This window comes from Bombus huntii, unplaced genomic scaffold, assembly GCF_024542735.1.
Source record: "Bombus huntii isolate Logan2020A unplaced genomic scaffold, iyBomHunt1.1 ctg00000068.1, whole genome shotgun sequence".
NCBI lineage: Eukaryota > Metazoa > Arthropoda > Insecta > Hymenoptera > Apidae > Bombus > Bombus huntii.
The window spans coordinates 571707-584719 of NW_026099327.1; the positions used below are offsets into that span (position 1 = coordinate 571707).

The 13013-nt window shown below is 48.5% G+C and overlaps 1 pseudogene; it reads right to left on the reverse strand.

Annotated features, from left to right (window-relative positions):
• Positions 1–342: 342 nt before the first annotated feature.
• Positions 343–461, reverse strand: LOC126876298 (5S ribosomal RNA; annotated as a pseudogene).
• Positions 462–13013: the final 12552 nt, after the last annotated feature.

Here is a 13013-nt window from a genome sequence, read left to right on the forward strand (position 1 = left end):
CCGCCCTCGAGGGAAAGTTGCTAGTGGGAGACGCCGCTCGTTGAAAAATACGTCTCCCCTATCTTCCCGTAGTTGGGACAAAGGCTGTTTGTCTGTTTGAAGGACTTTAGTTAACTAAACCTTAAGATTTATAACGGGCCCTCGGGCTAGCCGAACATGTACTGCGGAGACGCATCGACATCTTAATACCACGGCTGATGGAGCGGTGTGTGACCATTGTTAGACCGCCTCGTCGCCATGCCAGGCAGCCCGGTTCCCCTACCGGACTGCTTGGCGGCCCCGAGGCGCTGAGCCGCCAAGCGCCCAAGGCCCGAACCCCACGGAGGGGGGGCCAGCACGCTTCGCCAACGCCACACGGAGGTCCCAGGCGTTCACCCATCCGAGTACTACCCGTGCCCGGCGCTGCTTAACTTTCGTGATTTGACGGGAACGAGTGCATTCAGCCCGGCCAGGGCGTTGGCGTTGCGAGTAAATGGCTCTTTACCAACGTTCTTCTTCCATCTTTCCGGATTCCAATCCTCCAGCATCGATCTCGTTTTCTTGGTCTACGACGTCGTTCGACGTATCATTAGCAGGATAATTAGTTTCCTCTTTTGACAAATTTTTATCTCTGTTGAGATGCGATTACATCTTTAGACACAACGTTAGGCAATATTCTGAGGGGACAAGAAGTTTTGGAGAGAATGGTAAAGAAAATTTGACTTATGACACATAAGAATTATTTATTTTATTATGTAAATAGACCGCGGTTTTTTACGCATTTGTGGAAAATTTGCACGTAATACGACGAAATATATATGCTTCCTTTAATATTTTTCTATAATACTTAATAGGTAATGCAATTGTCCACCCTTTTGTCTTTTATCGGGATTTTATTTTTTTAAATATATTGTAGGTCTAATTATAAAATATTATTGTAGGAATTATCAAAAAATATGGACTACGGGGCTCCAGGGGGATGTAAACCTGAAAGCGTAGGTTTTGTGCGTGTCTATGGAGAAAAAGGTTTCCCTCGCGCAACTATGATCGAGCATCCAAGCTCGAAGGATACAACGTAAAAGTGGAGAGGAAAAAGCATAATCCCGGCAGAAAGGAAAGATCCAAGTGCTTCTCGCTTGTTCTTAAATCCGCAGAGTAAATGGAACGGCAGTAAGAAAAGCAATGACCGAAAATGGAGCGTTCCACTGAATAATGCAACGTTAGACGGTGAATAAATACAGACGGATAAAGCCGTCGCAGCCTCGGTATCGCCAGCTTATTAACGATAAAATCAACGATGTCGCGATACTTTGTCGATGCGACGAACGCTCGTTCGAGACTTGGCTTCGCGATGAGAAACAGTTTTGGAGGAAACGCGTGTAGATAAGGGAGTGGCGATTCCGTCGAACCGGAATGCGAGGAAAAGAAGCGAACGATTCTGCGAAGCTGACGCAGCGCAAACTTTCCTCACGACGTTAACAAACAGAGAAACGGAAAAGTAATTTCTCCAATCTCGAGAATATTTATAAAACGCGGCAAACAGAGGTACATATCGCGTGTTTACGCTTTATAAATAGGAGGAAAACAGGAAGGATGAAAGAGGACAGGCGGAAAGGAGAGAGAGGCGGGGGGATTGGCGAGGAATATCAGGATAAATTTCCACGACAAACACCGAACGAGGCAGTCGAGTAAGCTGTTTCAAAAATATACGTACGGACAGCTCTGGTTTCCAGCTACTGTTCGCAATTCGTACGCTTTGGAAAGTTTGGGAAAGCCGACGGCGTACATGCACGCCGCTCGCTATTTTCTAACGCTCTCATAAACTTTCGATGCAGTCCAAGTATTAACGTGGCAGGGCAAAAACAAGGAGAAAAACGCGTATTCGTATTCGTCGATGCTGCTCTTGGCGTCGATGAAACCCCCATTGCGATCGAAATAAACGGGCGAATTTTCACCGACCTATGAAACGCCCGACACCGCGTATTTGTTCCCGGCGAAAAATACGAGAAAACCTTTGGTAGGGTCAATTTTTTTAACCGTAATCGCTCACCGGATACGCAATGTTGCAAGTTTGTCGCGATGAAAAAATGCCAGGAAAAAAAGAAATTTCTCTACACGCGGCGTACAGCCCGATGACTCTTGACAACGCAACAAGTTCGGCGATTTGAAATTTCTATTCTTCGAAAGTGAAACAAACGTGGAAAAAGCGCGATTTTGAGTAAATTCCCGGCAATTTCATAATGGAAACGTTTCGATTTAATTTACATGTACTCGTATCGTCATCGATGTTTCGAGTTCGATCTTACGTGGCGCGGAACCTATTAACGCGATGCTTTTCAGAATGAAACGGAAAGAGTATCGGAAAGTTGCTGACGTTCTTGAACGCGTAGACCCGGTATTACCTGGGCACGATTCCAAACGCCGCGAGCTTTTATCTGCATTTTCAATTTACTTTTTCGTATTAAAAGTAACTGGCTGCTGCTAGTTTGTTTACATCTACATATAAACCGAACTGATCGAGGAAAAATTGCGTGGAAAAGAAAATCACGAAAAAAACCGAAAGACGTTGGAACCGCTGGTTCGTGGGAGCCTTCGTATTCGCGAAAGCCATATTTCGTAGAAATATTATTTTTATTCGCTCGTTTGAAAGAAAGCGACGAATCTCGTTGCGTGGGTGACGCTTGCGAAGCATACGAAAGGAGGGAAAAGAGAAGAAAGGAGGAAACACGGTACAAAACAGGGCAGAGCTGGCTGGTTAATTTGCTTGTAACGATGCTCGCTAGTTACAGCTGGTTGACGTTTCCCGGCTCGGTTGCCACGGACCAGAGCGGTCTCCTAGAAAATCGTCGACTCGCGAGGGTGGAGCGTCGCGCAACGGCTTAATTATCACGAGCACGAAATGAAAATTAGCCGACGACGATGCGTTCGTTCGTTTCCGGGTGAAACGTGGTGACACTTTGCACGGCGAAACTGAAAAGCAGACGGTACGCGGCAGCAGAGACATCCGTTAGTCGCGGTTGTATCGCGTGCGAATTATCGACGGGATCGGGATCGCTTTAAAAATGCCTGGCTCGTGTTCGATAAATCCAGCAAACAGGATTATTACAGCAACAGGAAGAGATTATAAGAGATACAAACTCTCCTCTCTTTGCAACTTTGTATTTCGGAAAAACGTTTCGAAACGAACGATCGAGTCACGTTCCGTTCCTCCCCGTACACGCTTTCGCCACCGGATCGGTAAGCAAGTTCAGTTTCAGTTTCGCTTTCGGTTTCGGTTTCGGTTTCCGGTAGAAAGTGGAACTCGCTGTTGAAACGTTATCCTCTTGACGTCTCTTTAAATGGTCGTGATTTTGCTCCGCTTTAACTCCTTTCGAACGACGGAAACCACGCTTGCAGAACCGACGTTAACTTTTCAGCGAACATGGTTACAACGTGTCTCGCGGTGTCGCCAGTCAGATGCGTTTCGAACGCATCGACGTCCACTAGAAAACTAGAAAACGATAATACCTCGTGCCCGAACTGTGAGAAACCAAGGATCGCGCGTCGCGCAAGAAGAATTACTGCTTTCGTTGGTCTATCGAAGAAACGATAAATAGTCCCTCGTAATTCCATCGTGCGAAACACGTGGTCGGCCTATCGAAAAATGGCCACGAAACAAATCGTGCACGAGTTGGAGCGATCCGCGACGGAAACGTCTTACTTAAAGTATCGTTGCCATTTGCTTCGAAGCGACAGGGACACGATACGGAAAGCCTTGGGGATCGAGTCGTTAACCAACAGACCGTATAGGTAGGAGAGTACCAGAAACCGCGAAGAAAGGACGACGAACCGCGACACGGTCGTCGTAGAATCGAAGCACTGCAGCCGTGTCGGCCCAACAGACGTAACAACGGTGACCACCGAGAGAAATAGGAAACGGGATAAAGGAAACCCCTGGGCTATGGTTTGACAGCCGACCCGTGAAACCTGCCGATATGCGCGCTGTATTAGAACCCCGTCGGTCGAATCCGTGTGTTGGCGAGACTTCAAAAAATCCTGACACCGAACGCATCGCAACTCCACTCGTAATCCGATGTAGCTACACGCTAGAAGGACGTTCGTGTGCACTGGGGACCGGATACGCGCAGCTTTACGACTCAGCTAACCCCGCTGCGTCTCCTCTCGTCCTGGTCCACACACACGCGTGGCCATGTTTTCCTCGTCTCCGAGGGACGCGCCGCTTTCACGGAATTACGATCCATCTTGTCCGAGTTAATTCTCTTTGCAGACAGACGTGGCACTCAGTAATCCGATGAATTCGTTTTAATCGGTCGACTTGTCGGAAATTGGCGGATTCTACGCGGAATGCACGGTCGAACAGGCGCCTCGCGTCGTGAAATTTTTACCCGTCCGACGTTTCGATTCGAACGACGATCCTGGAGAAACAGGTAGACGCGGTTAATTGCAGCTTCAGAACTGCGCTGGCTGAAACGAAAGGTAGATTTGGTGTATTCCGTGGAACGAACGAGCTGTTTCACTAACATCGGAACAAAGTAGAAACGAATCGGTACTTATCAAGGAGAAAACATTGTCCAGCGTGGGGAAAAGATTAAGGACCGATATCCCTCGATCCACGCTGGAGAGGGCCGAAGAAACAAGGCGAATTAGCGGGAGATCGGGAGAAGAAGGCAGAACGGGCGGAATAGAAAAGGAATGGATACGGCAAGCATCGGCCGTGCGATTTCGGTTTCGTATCACATAGCGTTATCCCCTCGTAAAGTTGGCCACTCGTGCCACTAGCAGAAACTGTATGGCGGGCTCCGAGAGGGTTTTAATCGCGCGACGGACGAACGTATCGGTGAAATTACTGGAGAGCCCCGTCGACGTGCCTTTCGGTCCTGTCTGCCCCACGGCTCGGCTGCCACGGATCTAACAGATTTACCGGATACAACGTGCCGGGTTACGAAACTTCGAAACTGGCTAAGTTAATTGCCGGTCGCTCCCCCGCACGTACTCGTCTATCAGGCGACTCCAACTAGTAACCAACGAGGAAACCGCTGATTTCAGGCGTAAATTCAGCTGAAAATCCGTAACGTGGAACGATGAAAGAGGCCGCACGGAAGAAAATAGCCTGGCGATCAAAAGGCTGGAACGTGCTTTCAGACCCGGACGCTTAGCTGCGCCGCCCCGCACCGAGATCCACTCTGACTTTCGCCCTTTGCTGCGAATATGACAGCCCGTTCGCGCTTTGCCCTCGACGATCGACGCCGACCACGCTTCTGCCGCCTGTTATTTCCCAACCGTCCACCGTTTTGCTCCCATTCTTTTTCATTTTCTTCTTTCCGCGCTTCTCCTTTTATCCTCTTTTCCCTTCTTCTCTCGCCGAAGCGCCGCGTTTGCTGTCGAGTTCGGCTACGATTGGCAAACACAAATCTTACGTGGACGCGCGATACGCGCGTTCCACGCATTTCAAATTTCACGACGAAACGTACTCGACGACTCAACGTAACGTGGAAAACGCGACAAGATGTTCGAATTTGGAATTATGCGAGCGCGCTGGGTCGATCGGCATGCCATCCGCCAAACGCGCGGCAAATAAATCTGTCGGTGTAATTTTAACGAGCCGCGATACCGCTCGAGGATTATACGGGTAATTTAAATTCCGCTCGCTCGATCGACGCGACCGATGGTAGAGCAAATCGGACGAACGGTTTGTAACACGAGACATTAATAAAGTTGGTGGAGCCGCGGAAAGCGGATGGAAATGGAAATTTTCCGATTTTAATATCGGTGAATGCATCGAGAAGAAAGATCAAAAGGTTGACTGTTGATTAATTTGAGCGGCACGCGAGCCACGAGCCCCGAGCCCCGAGCGTCGCGATGCTCGCGTGCGCCGAAGCTACTGCGATCGAGCGAGCGTCGTAACCTCGGTAAATAACCCGTCGTATAATATTACGTACACTGATCAACGATTCGGAAAGGGAGTATTCGCTAACCGGGGCATCGCCCCACCGTCGTGCGAAAATAAACTAATTAGCCTTTGGGGACGTCGAGGCATGCCCCTCGACGCCCCAGCGGATTTCAAGTCGTCGATTTTACAGCTAGCTGCTGTTACGTTCGAACCGTTTGTAAACCAGTGACGCGCAATTTGGGATAGCGATTGCGATCGAAATCCGACCCCTCTCGAGAATCCTACGGAAAGAGAATTTCTTTCGCAGTGGTTGGTCTGGCCGATCCAAGTTTCGGCGCGCGTTGTCGCGATGCCTAATCGCTGCGTTGCCGATCGTCGTTGCCATTCGAACGCGCGGCGAGCGAACAGCCGTGAGTTTGCTCTGTACACTCGAGGCCTGAACTTAAAGGCTTAAGGACCTGTTTGCCGTTGCAGCTCGGCAGAAACGAATCTTCGGCGTTCGCCAGAGCTAAACCAGCGAATATTCGAGCGGCCTGCCTCGGAACGGTCGCTGAATTTCTGCTGAAAAATTAATCAACGCGGAACGTAGATCGCCAGTGATAAACACGTGAAAAACCATGCGCTGATGATGGGGGGGGGGGAAGAACGGCAACGGCAACGTTGTTGCCAAACGAATGTAATGAACGGGCAAATACGCGTTTGTTTGCAAGTACCCTACGGCGAGCAAATAACGTTACGCGAAATACGCGGCCCAGTTTCATCCTGTGTCTTCCTTTTATACAAACGCGTGAAAAATTTCGCGGAAATTCGCACTGGCGACGCAGAATCGGTGCGCGGAAGAAATCTGGCCGACTCCTGTTAATAAATTTCTTTCTTACAAAATTTTCCCCGTGGTTCGCGCTATCCAGCCTCCCGTGTTTCCATCTCCTCGCCAGGAATTTGGCAACAGAGTTTGCGAAAAGTTACGGGCGCCGACTGGAGAGAACGGCGAGACCGGTTTTTCTAAAATAAAACGATCCTGCGAAATAGACGCGACGAGTGCCACGGTCAGTCTTGGAAACTCGAGTCTCCGCGAAAACTGCTTCCGCTTCTGGCTATACGGACAAGTATATCAACGCGCGCCTTGCAACGCGTCTCGTGCCGTTTTTCTCCTATTCTGCTTGCACGTTTCTCAAAGAGAATACCTAATACCAAGGTGGTCTTCGCTTTACGCGTCTGTGCGATTCCCGCGATGGAAAAAACGTCGCGCTGTTCAGCAAACCAGCGTCCACGCAACGACAATACGTATACGACGATGCATAAATCAACGAATGTTCGCGTATAGAAACTTGTAAAAAAAATCCACTGTCGAAAAATAGAAAAATTCGTACTCGTGCAAAGATCAGCGGGAAACGAAACGATTTTCGACTCGTCACCAAGCGTTATAGTCATAGGAATGTAACGAAACGGCGCGCAAACAACCGACGCGAAACCATCGTGACGTAAAAGCATTTCGCGACAGGGAGCGCGGGTCCGAACGTAGCGAAAAAACAGCAGCCAGCCCGCTGTCGTTTCACCCAATGGGGGTGTTGTATCGATATGTCGAGGCAGCGTCGCTGAAACCTGCTGGTGGCAGAGAGCCAACGATAAGGGCCGCCATCTATCGACCGTAAGAGCCTCCTTTTGTATTAACGACGCTGTTCCGACTGTAATTGAGAGCCTCTGTACTCCGGCCCAACGTCGCCAGGTTATTAAATCCCGGGATATAAATTAGTTAATATTATCCACGCGCCGCTAGCTCTCACTCTTTTCTTCGCCAGAGAAATGGATTTTCCGCTAAACTTAAATTGCTTAGCGATCGCCGGATGTGAAAGTTTTATCGAGTTCGTCGATAAAGAGCTTTCGCGTACAACCGACCCGATCAACGTACCATCGACACGCGACAACTGCCAACGATTTACGACGGTTACGATGGTTTTACCTTTTCTTCACGATACTTTTCTTTTTCTTTCTCTTCTTCCGCCGTATTTGAGTTGATCACTATGGTTGGTCGCTTTACGTCATCGTGTACGAGGGACACGCCGAATAAAGTTTGTGGAAAATCATTACTCCACGGATCCTTTTCATCGAGTGTTCCAAGATAGCCGTTAGTGGAATTTTCGACCTCGTTTAAGACCCATCAACGAGCTGAAATCTGCTCGCCAACTTTACTCGGAATTCAATGCTTTTCAATTACAAAGATTTTCCGGTTAACCGTTCCTTAATTAAACATGTAACTATACCGAAACGTTTAAATTACCTTTTGAACCTGGTATACAGGTCAAAGCTACTCCAGTTTACTCTGCTTTTTTCAGATCGTCCCTTTCAATTTCGCTGCGCGGAACGTCGGGAAAGGAACTCGAATACGAACGACACGAATAATTTGATAGAAAATCATCGTCGAAGCGAATTCGAAGCAAATTCGAAGCAAATTCGAAGCAAATTCGGGCCGAACGAATTCTCGCCTCGATTCGAAGCCAATATGCTTGTCCTTAAATTGGCTGTCCTCCTCGGCAGGATACCTACGAAATCGCAAATACGAGACCGACGATTCGTAGGAAAATCTGTGTGACCGCCGGTAATAAAATCTCCTATAATCGACGTTGGCCTGCTTACGTCAATCTGCTCGTGGCAGGTGTCCGACGATACAGGCTCAACGCGACATCAACCTCTTCGTTATAATCCGTACAAGCTTGGTCTCGTGTAACGGTAACGTTAGTCGTGTAATAGATATCGGCGTCGAAATCATTTCCCAATATATTTCCTGCGAAATTGCTTCGTAATTTCGTAGTAACACACCGACTGGCTATGTGCCACGTCACCGACTCGCCTACACCTCGCTATCTCTCCCTTAACGACAATTTTATTGAACCGAGCGATCGACCCAGCTCGCCCGGTAAATACCTTCGCTCCTCTGGACACACCGACGATAATTGACCCAGTTCGATATCCTTGTAAACCGACGCCAGGCGTTTCTTGCCTCGTAAAGACGAATCTTTCGAACGGTGTCATTCGCGTTCAATTCGTTTTTCTAGCGAGGGGTCTCGAATCTTTAAACGACGAGAAACCTAATCACTTTCAGACAACTTTCGTTTAAAGACGAAAGAACGTAAAGAACTGGGTTCGGCCTTCTCCCATCTGCGTATCTTTCGGGGAGTCGATTGCGATGGTCATCTCCTTTGTCGGCAAGTGCTAGATCCGTCTCATCTCCTTCTTCCGTCGAATATTAGCGCCGCTACGAACGCATAAGCCGAAAAATCTTGCCACCGTATTACGCCGAAATATTAGACGATGTTCATTCGCAAGCGATAAAGCTTCGCTACTGTTCGCGATCGGCGCTGCTCTACTACGAAATATCAAATTTATCGCGTAGCCGCGTACACGGGAGAAGGAAAGAGATCGCAAGGGCGGTATTTACCCAATGCGAGAGACAGGCTACGAAAGACGAGCACGAGCGACTACAAAGTTCAATCGGGCTCGATGAAGCTTAACTTGCTCCGCGGAGAGCGGCCATTTGGAATTCGAGTGGCGTGTACGGTGTGCTCGGAGCGTTAACGAGTTCGATCGTCATCGTAAATAAGCAACCAGCGGTCCGAAAAGTCTCGCCACGGTCAAGAAGACTTAAGAAGCCGTTCGCGGAAGATGGACGGCGCCACCCGCTACTTCTCGGCCGGAAATTACAGTTGACTTAGCGCGGTCTCTCTGCCCTCGCTTCTCTCGATAGACAGAGAGAAGCGGGCGCGGGCGCATCGTAAAATCCAAGCGAAGAGAAAGAAAGAGAGAGAGAGAGGCGTCGCTCGTCGAAAAACTCAGATGCGATCTTTCGCGAGTTCGTCGACAGTTTCTGCCTCGCTGTTACGTTTCTACCGCCCCCGCTGTATTTCGAAACGGAAGGGGGGCGCGATTCCGTCTGTCGGCTCTCTTCCTGCACGCTTCGTTGTGCACCGTCGCGCGTATCTAGACGCTGGAAACGAGAATTATGAAAATTTCGTGGAGCAGTTGCGCCAACTCTTCTCGTTTCTCGCCATTGAAATCGCAGGTGTCAGGTCGCGCGATCGATACAACCCCCGTTAAAGGATCGAAACGATGTTCGTTTGCGATTCTAGGCAAAATCGTTTCCTATTTAGCGTGAAAGTTCCAATTGTTTCTCTCGTCTAATTAGCGCGCAAGCTTCTTCTCCTTTCCTTTCACTCGTTAGAAGCGAAATAGTTCAGAGATCCTCGCAGCGTTTCAAACATCCCGATGACTCTCTTCGTTCCATTGTCTTCGTCCAGTTGTCTTCGAAACGTTAATTTATTCGTTCGTTCTCCTCGTTGGCGTAAGCGCAAACGCGCTCGATCGGTTACCTCTATTTTCGTTTTTTTTCTCTGGGTAGCGCGTCGAGCGAAAAGCGGGTGTGAGTGGCTTGACGGCTCGAGAGAGTGCGATCGAGGATTCCCGATGTTCTTCTCTGACGGATCGTCGATATACGTAGAACGCGACGAGGTCCAACTCGATTTCGCGTCGCGCGTTTCAGAGGATATCAGCCCTTTTCTCTCGCGATCCAGCAAGAAACGACGAGCCGAGCGAAGGAGGAGGAGTCAACCTCGACTGCGGTATCTGCGCCGACGACGCGATCCGAACGTAGCGATTGGAAGGTCGCTTTAAGCGTTAATTTGGCGATCTCGCGATCGATCGAGATCGGTGTCGGGATCGGCGTAATACGCGCGTACGATCCCATATTACGAGCGAAAGACGATTAAAAGACTTCGCGCTCGTAACCGTAACACTGTCCGGGCATGGTTGTCCTTGGGTTTACGACGCCTGTCGCTCGAGATCCCATTGTCTCGAATCGATTATCCAACACTTTGCACCTGCTCCGATTAGTGCAACGTCGAGGAACAAAACAATGCAAGAACGATAAAACATAGGATATACATTAAATGATAAGGGATCGGGGCTTTGGCGCTACTTTGGCGGGGCTACTTTGGCGGCTTAAAAGAGACGAATACGTGGAATACGTCGATCGATCTCTCGTATCGAGGATACGGACTGGCGAACGTAAGACGGATCAAGTTTCGAGCAACGTTTCGAAAGGGCGAATAAATTGGAATTAACGCGGCTCGCTATAGGGCGAGTATACGGAAACCACGGGCTGCGATAATGTAACCCGCGGGATAAAGGCTTCCGCGTACGACTCGACGTACAATTGCCCTTTACAGTGTTGGCAGTGGAAAACGATCTGCGCACAGATCGGGGTGCGGCTTAATGCCAATTCACGGACAAAGGGTGACCGCGGACGAAAAAGAGAGCCACGGGATTCTTGGAGCGAGCGAGTAAAGTGAGAACGGCCGGCTGCGCCGTTTCTTTCGACGTTGCTCTCTCGATTCGGAGATAACAGCGCTGTGTGCCGCCGGACGATTAATAACCGACTCGAGATCTAGATACGAATAAGTATAAAAAGGTTGGATCTTGGTTTCGTCGTTCTTACGACCATATAACGCTTCGTAGGACGTGACGATGTGAAACGAAGAATCCCTTCAGAATGGAAAATGCCGCGACACGGACCGACGCGAAGGCCGACTTTGATACAAAGCCGAAGGTACTTGACTCCAACGACGTCGAGTATCGCTCAAGGGAGATCGGTCATGAAGTAAGGGAAAGAGGAGCACTCGTACGATCCTCGTCCCCCGTGCGATTAAATATCGCAGGGGTGCGGTCGATGGAGATCGTAAGAAGATTCGCGATAAAGCGATCGAAGCAGGCTTACGCCTGTAATCTTTGGAGGTACGTTAATATCGCGACTAAACGTCGTAACCTACGAAATCCGGAGAAGAGGGTCGCAGTTATTAATCGGGCAGCGATAATCGCCGGCTCCACGATATCCAACGAATTCATCCGCCCCCTCGTCCGTCGATACTCCGTCGTTCTTCGATCGTCGTTCTTAATTGCGCGTCTCAGGGGGACGAGAGCAACGCGTATCGCCACCACGCGTCGATCGACGAGGTATCGATTCGCTTCCGCGACCAGCGTCAAAGGCCGGGCCGACGAAACAACGTTATGCCACGCGTCGAGATTCGCGTTGCTCGGCGTCTTTCTCCGTGGGTCACGAAACCAAAAGGGAGGAAAAACACGAGGGATCCGTGAAAAGGCGTCGTTGTTCGATCAGCGTGTGTCCAACGATAAGCGAAGCGACGAGGACGCGACCTAACACCAACACGGGCAATTCCTTTTCCTCGGGTTTCTCGTTTTCTGGATGGACGATCCGGTCCGTAGTTTTTGATTCTCTACAGAGGAGTATACAAGTACTTGATTTGCAAAATGATTAGTTTAAAAGATATCTTAAATTTAACTTTTTTTTATTTTATTTTATTTTATTTCTTTTATTCCTTTTTTTATTTTATTTTACTTTTTATTCTATTTTTTTTATTATGTACCTTGCAATTCGTACAGCTGAACATTAAATTTAGTATTGTAGGACTTGTGTGAATGAGGAGGAAGGATAAGAGAGAGTTAACAAGTTTTTAAGCTTTCATTAGTTTTTATTCACCTACAGTCTTGACTAAGAATATACAATTCAGTACTAATATATATAGAAAAATACAAATATCCACATAAAACTGTACATACAATCATACATACGAAACCATACATACAAAACCAGACATACAAAACCAAACTTGACTAAGAATATACAATTCAGTAGTAATATATATAAAAAAAATACAAATATCCACATAAAACTGTACATACAACCATACATACAAAACCATACATACAAGAATTATTATACTTAGAAAAAAAGTGTCTGGCAATAGTAGCGATTATTCGGGATCGAGGTATCCCAACTCCAGCCAGTATGCTGCCATATCTCTTGCGGATTCTCCCGGCTCTCGGTCCAGCAGCAACCTTGCAGTTATTGCTTCTCCTGGAGAAGGATCGATGTTGACTAGGCTCCCTGTCCGTCTCAACATGGTGAATTGGGCCACTCGATGTCTCTTCCCTTGGATCGGTTGTTCTCGTACACCTGGCAGAACGATTTTTCTAGCCCACGGTGCCATTTTTGCCAAATTACGGGGCAGCAGCCGTATTGAATCGAGACATTGCTCGCTCTCTAACCCCCAATCGATTAGAAAGACGATGTAGC